Below are 7,403 nucleotides of genomic sequence, written 5' to 3'. Positions count from 1 at the left end.
CAAGAGACAATGAATAGCCAAGGTGACCCTGAACAATAAACAAAGCTGGTAGAATCACAATTCCAGACCTCAAGATGTACTACAGGGCAGTGATAATTTTAAAAAAATTCTGGTATTGGTATAGAAACAGAGAAGATCAACGTAACACAGTAGAAACCACAGAAGTAAAGCCACACATGTACAGCCAACTAATATTCAACAAGAAAGGTAAAAATGACCCAGAGAAAATCTGGGTCTCTTCAAAAAATGCTGTTGGGATGATTGAAGTAAGAAATAAAATACCCCACACCCCACTTGTCACCTTAGATGAAAATCAGCTCTAAACAGATTAAGGACCTGGATCTTCACCCAGAAATCAATTATAGGAACACATAGGAAGCACTCTGCAAGGTATATTCATTGGTAAAAACATCTTAGAAAAGTCACCAAAAGCACAGAGAGTCAAAACAAAAAAACAAAACAAAACACACACACACACACACACACACACACACACACACACACACACAGAACTAACAAGCTTCTGCACAGCAACGGAAACAATAAACAAAGCAAATAAGCAACCAATAGAATGGGAGACAATCTTTCCACACTATACAACCAATAGGGGACTAATATAAAGAATTTACAGAGTCTCAGAAACTCAAAAGCAGCAAAACAAACAACCCTGAGAAGAAAGGGGCAAAACAAATGAGCAAATGAGCAAATTAAAATAGACATATGAAAAAATGCTAAAGCTCCCTAGCTATCAGGGAAATACAAATAAAAACCACACTCGTGTTCCAAGTAACTTCAGTGACATTGACCTTCATTCAGAACCTTACTAATGACACCCGCTCGTGTGGATGTAGGGGAAAGGTAGCCTACTTCATTGCGGGTCGATTGTAGGCTAATACAGTCAGTATGGAAATCAATATAAAGAGTGCTAAGACAACTGAAAAGTGGTCTTGCATATGGGCCAGCTCCCCCACTCCTGGTAATATATCCAAAGGAAATAATTTTATATGTGAGAAAATGGCCTGTAATGCTGTATTTATGGTAGTACATTCAACAATATTGAAGACATGGAAACAAACCAGATGCCTATTAAAAAGGGAATGGACAAAGAGGTTGTGGTACAGATGTACTCCACCACCCATAGACCACTACTTGCTATTAAAAAGAATAAAAAGACTACCATTTGCAACAAAATGATCCCGAATACAGGCCATTATGCCCAGTGAAATAAACCAATCCCAAAATGGAAAGTATCATATGTTTTCTCTGATAAAAGACAACCGTCATGGGCCTGGCATGATGACTCAGTGACTAAAACATCTCCGTGCAAATGCCAGGATCCCCACGGGTCCTGGTGCATATCCTGACTGCTCACTTCCCATCTAGCTCCCAGCTTGTGCCTGGAAAATCAGCAGAAGATGGCCCAAATTCTTGGGACCCTGCACCCATGTGGAAGACCCAGAAGAAGATTCTCGTTCCTGGCTTCAGATTGGCTCAACTCTGGCCATTGCAGCCACTTGGGGAATGCAGTAGCAGATGGAAAAACTTATTCTCCGTGTCTCCTTCTCTCTGTAAATCTGCTCTGCCTTTTCAATAAAAATACATATATCTGAGAGAGAGTGTGAGAGAGAGAGAAAGAGAGAGCAGTCATGCAAAATTCGAAACAGATTGATATATAGATAAATGTGTATATATATTCTCATTGAAGAACTTTATAACAGAGACTGGAATAACAGGAAGTGAAGATACTCTGAAGTATGACTCTTTACTCCCAATAAAACTGTCAAATATACTTTGACAATAAGATGCTAAATTTGCTACCATTGTTTGTACTTGCAATGCTATGATACACTTAAACAACAGAATGTTGGACTTTTGACTGTTGCTGAAATACTGTGCTGTTGTAATAATATGGGGGAGATGGGGGGAAGAAGGGGGAAGAAGAAAGGAAAAGTACAGAGTGACATCTCTATATCTACAAAACTGTATCATGGACAATAATAATAACAATAATAATATTGATGAAATAAAAATATTGGGGGAGAAAATTGAAACAGAGACCTCGTCACAGTGTCATTCATTGTGTCAAAGGGTCCCTAGCAGTTTAACCTGTTTTGCTTTATCCCTCAGAATCTTCACATGAATGCCTTTTACGTATAATCTACTGGGTTTAAAATGTACTTAAAGAAGTGTTGAAACTGCCCTTGCCCCTTAAACAGAATTCTCTGGCTTTGTTTCACTTTTGAACATATTATGTATGTGGAAGTGTCAAAAACATTTGATGAATAGTGAGCAGCCACTAAAATCTAATCTGCTTATTTATTTTATGAGAGAAAAGTACAATATCTTAGAGTAAGAAAATTTATTGTATTTTGCAACTGTTTATTTATTTTCTTTGACATACCAATTGCTTACACATTTTGAAAATAAAACTGCATCTATCCCACTTCCTGCCACCGCTATCATATACAGATACTACTTCTAATGAGATCTGACAACAGTTATATGTTAAGGAACAAAATCATTTAGACATTTCTACAATGATTTCTTGCCTTCCCTGGGCATGCATTACTGGATATATCCAAAGCAAAATACCTTTGTACCATAGTATTCTGGGAGAAAATAAACTAAGGTAATTGAAAGAAATATTATTAAAAATATAGGCTTGATGAAAGAAAGTGAATTAATTGTGAAATGAGCTAATATGACTAAACTGTTTTGTAATATTATGCTGTACATATTTTTCCAGTCAACTGACCTCAAAAAGTCATTGTCATCAATGCAGGTATGCATAGAACACTTCATTTCCTCAGATAATTTTTATAGTCTTTCACTTTTATGAAAAGAAGCTACAAGTTCCTATGACAGATCTTTAGAATACACATCAGAATGAAAATGGAGAGAAAACAGTAAAAGGAAAGAAGAATGCAAATTCTTACTTGGGTTCTTATAGCATGTAAAATCAAGTAATTTAGGGATAGATGAGATATATCCAGGTCCAGTTAAGTTACTTTATCAATGTGCTACTTGGAATTCAGGGAATGTAAGTGCTGTAGCTTCATACAAAAGCTTATGGAACTGTATGTGGTCATTGAATTTATTTCTAAATCTAATGATTATCTCTTATAAACAATTAAAATACCTTTAAAAAGGGTTTATGCATTTGTTTGAAAGTCATGGTTGCAGAGAGAAAGGGAGAGATGGTAGAGAGACAGAGACAGAAAGAGAGAGAGATCTGCATGCCTCAAGTGGCCCCCATTCTCCGCTGCTTGAGGGTGCAAACAGGAGTAACGAAATCCAACTGGATTTTCCACAAGGGTGGCAGGAGTCTAAGTACTTGAGCTACTAACTGGTGTCTCCCAAGGCACATTGGCATTAACATGGATCAGAATGTCGGAAATGGGACTTGAACTATTACAATGACAGGAAATGTTGGCATTGCAGGTGGTGGTTCCATGTACTGCATCACAATGCTTGTCCCTTCCAACAATAGAGTCTCTTTGTATCATTTAATTTTGCTTCATTTTGAGCCTCATAGATACATTTTCACATTGTACGTACCCTTCATTAATGATTTTCCACTCAGTTATCAGATTTCTAGCCTCAGCCACAAAACTAAGTTAGGATATTTTAAAATATGCATGATCAAAAGTGATATCCATACTATGTTACCAGAAAAAAATGAGAAGGATTTGTATGGTCAGTATCATTCCATCTAAACCAAACTTAAAAAAAAAGAACTCTGAAATAATACCTCTTGGATCATTTTCTTTTGCTGATTCTGCTCACCTAAAGCTGAATAGCAGCAAAGTGCAAATCTGATTCCACAACGGACATTTCTTTCCCAGTTTGGATTACAAACCAACATCATAATCTATTGCTCATGAGCTTTGAAAAACAGATAAGACAAATAATACCCAAGTTTCCTTCTCTTTTATTAAAAGCCTCATTCCTTTCCAAAACCAACTGATCCAGGGATGAGTGTAACATTCTGATTGATGATTCCTTACCAGATTTTACAGAATAGTTCTTTTTATTGCCAGAAATAAAATGAAAGGATACCTGATTTTCCTGAGACTAAGGGATTTTCAGGATGTGGAACTTACAGTTTTAAAATTGAAATTACCAAGAAAATCAGAATGAGATGTTCATCTCAACTTCTCCATGCAGAACATAAAGATAATTCAAAATGCATCAAGTTTCATTTTCCACGCAGTTGTTCTTGATGGAGACTAATCTTGGGCTTCTTATTCTTTGGGAGCAGGCCAGTGATGTCCCAAAATCCTTTTTGTTTGTGCGGTACATATTTAACTTTTCTCACTTGAGAAACAAAGACAATTCTTACATACTTACTTAAAGTAACATTGATGATAAATTTTTTTAATTACCAATTGAATAAATTGTGATTATTTCAAGTATTATAATCCTTTACAGTCTTTAATTTGAATACTTCAACATATTGCCTGAGAAAGCATTCATGAGCCATGGAGGAAAACAGGATGGGGAGGGGGAGGATAAAAGCTACAAAGCACTTCTTACCATATCATCAATTTTGAATTTGTTACTTATGTTCATCAAGACTGTCAGGTTCACTGATGAGATAAAAAATGAGACCTAAGTAAAATAAAACGAAAAAGTTAAAGATTCATTTATTTTTATTTAAAAGGTAGATATACAGAGAAAAGAGAAAAGAGAAAGCTATTTTCCATCCACTAGTTCACCTCCAAGACGGCTACAATGTACCGAGATGAATCAATCTGAAGACAGGAGTGAGGCCCTTCTTAGGGGTCACCCAGGTGGGTGCAGGAGCTCTAAGACAGGAGCTCTTAGCTGTCCCCTGCTGCTTTCCCAGGCCATAAGCATGGAGCTAAGTTAGACGTGGAGCAGCCAGGACTGAAATCAGTGCCCACATCATTTACCAGTACCTCAAGAAGAAAAATAGTTTGCTACACAACCACACCAACTCCAAAACAACATTGATTGACTCATAGAACCTGTAAATTGGACTTTGAGCCTAAGGGTCTGGACAAAAGAAGTTTTACTGGTTAGAAAACTGTGGACTTAAACTGGGGTCAAGTTTATCAAAAGAAAAAGCTTACTACTGTTTATAGATGAAAAAGGACAGGAATGCCACTGAATGAACAAAAAAAAAAAAAGAATGATTGTTTCAAGCTCAAATGATGAGATCAATATCCAATTAGCTAGCTAGATGGAGAGATGCACACTTATGAAAATCATGCCACAGAACTGACAAAATGCTAACAGCTATTCTGTGTGGAGGCTATACTGTGAACAGATTGATTTCTAACTGCAAGTTTCCTTTTTGTCATGGATACTTTGCCTCTCAGACTCTATTCCACTTTTCAACTTGAAGGATTTGAAAAGCCACAATCTAAATTCCTCTCCTACTAGTATAGCCAGTTCTCTGGATGCAATTTATATACTGCCAGCCTTGTGGTCCTTGAGGGAAACTTGGAAGACAGAATACACAAATGTCCATGTGACTACAACTCATAGAACTTGCTGCTCACAACTTTTCCTGTAACTACGTTTCAGTGCCTGTGCTCCTTTGGGTAAACAGGAAGTAAATCCCTTGTCTGCTACCTAATATCTGGCTGTGTGAGAAGCAGTTGTGACAGCAGTCCTAAATGGCTGCCTCAAGGATAGCAGCTCTCCTTGTGCATTCATCATGTATTATTCTGAGAATCACTCCAGAAAACTTGGAATGAAACATGCTGGTTTTGTCATTCTATCAGAGAAATAAGCACATAATATTTTCCACTAAATTCCTTTCTGCTTGGGGCCCAGTATTATGGCACAGTGGCATAGCAAACCACCTGTGACATAACATCCTATATCGGAGTATCAGCTCTGGCACCTACTGCTCTGTTTCTGATCCAGCTCCCTCCTATTGCACCTGGGAGTGTGGCAGAAGGTGATTCAAATACTTTGGCTGCTGCCACCAATGTGGAAGACACAGATGGTGTTTTAGGCTCCTAGATTCACCTTGGCTCAGACGCCACTATTGCAACCACGTAGGGAGCTAGCAAAATCCCTCTCTCCCACCCCTCTCTCTTTCCTTCCCCTCTGCCTATCCGCCTCTTTCAAATAAAGAAATACTTTTAAAAAACATTCTTACACCTTAAAATTCTTAATTTCTGCTTATTTCCTTACTCATTTCCTTTATTTTATTACAATGTGACTGTAAGATACATATGTATACATATTTGTAGATATGTACATACATATAAATATACATATATATGTATCTTGTTTAACAAAAGCATTTTTTTAACCCTGGCCTATTCCTCTCCAATATAGATAGCTTTAAAATTAATCCCATCTTTTCTACTGTTTCTCTGTTAATCCCATCTTTCTAGCTGAAATTTATTTTATTTATTCCTTTTTAGTTTTGTTTTTGTTGTCCATTTCTCTCCCTTATAACGGGAAGAGTCTAGCGGTTTTCTCAGTGGCAGAGTTCTGACAGTTCCCAACATGCCCGCTGTGCTGACAAAGGTAGCAACAGCTTATATAGTGAAATTATTGTGTCCAGCTCGGCAAGACAAAACAAATTGTGAAGAGGAACTGTGACGAATCTGGATCGATAGGTGATTTGAGTAGGAATAAACTTTGCAGAATTCCAGGGTTTCTGTTCGAGCTGCTCAGAACAGTAGCAAACATCTTATGGAAGTGTACGTTTACATAGCCTAATCTTTATGTAGGAAGTCATTAGTATTCTTCATCCAGAAGAATTTTGAATTTTGAAAGTTTGCATTAGAAATTAAAATTACTTACCTCTGCTTGGTTATGATTCATTCCTTTTCTATTTTTAGGGAAAAACATTGATTATGACTTTAATATTTTATGTCCTCTTTGGCTTAGTTTTTAAAGTCTTTTTAAAGTAAGTGCATGGGAGAACAATTTGATCCTAAGTTAGGATCTGAAAGGAACAAAGACGAAGTTTCCAATACTTACCCTTGTAGCCTTCTCAATGTGCAGGCCTACTCCCCAGACAGTAACTTTGATATTTGGATAAAGACTTTCTATTACTTTAAATATATTTGCATTCTGCTTGTTACATGAGAGCACACTATAATGTAGTTTGCTGCTTGGGGTTCTTTCTAAATACTTCACGGTCAGGAAGACCCCTTGGTGGGATTGCCTCTTGGAAAGCCCACATCCCAGATCAGAATACTGAGTCCCAGTCCTGGATACTTCACCTCTGATTTGGAGCTTCTTGCTGATGTTCACCCTGGGACTTATAATGGCCCATATAATGGAGCCTTAGCCACAAATATTTAGTTATGGGATTCTGGCTTTGACCTGGTTTGTCCTTGTGTGTTGGGGCTGTTTCAGGAGTGAACCAGCAAATCAGCTGATGGAAGATCTCTGCACTTTTTACCTTT

The sequence above is a fragment of the Ochotona curzoniae genome, unplaced genomic scaffold (assembly GCF_017591425.1).
Source record: "Ochotona curzoniae isolate NIBS_2020 unplaced genomic scaffold, NIBS_Ocur_1.0 contig_3432, whole genome shotgun sequence".
In the NCBI taxonomy this organism is placed as follows: domain Eukaryota; kingdom Metazoa; phylum Chordata; class Mammalia; order Lagomorpha; family Ochotonidae; genus Ochotona; species Ochotona curzoniae.
This window is presented reverse-complemented; position numbering follows the sequence as displayed.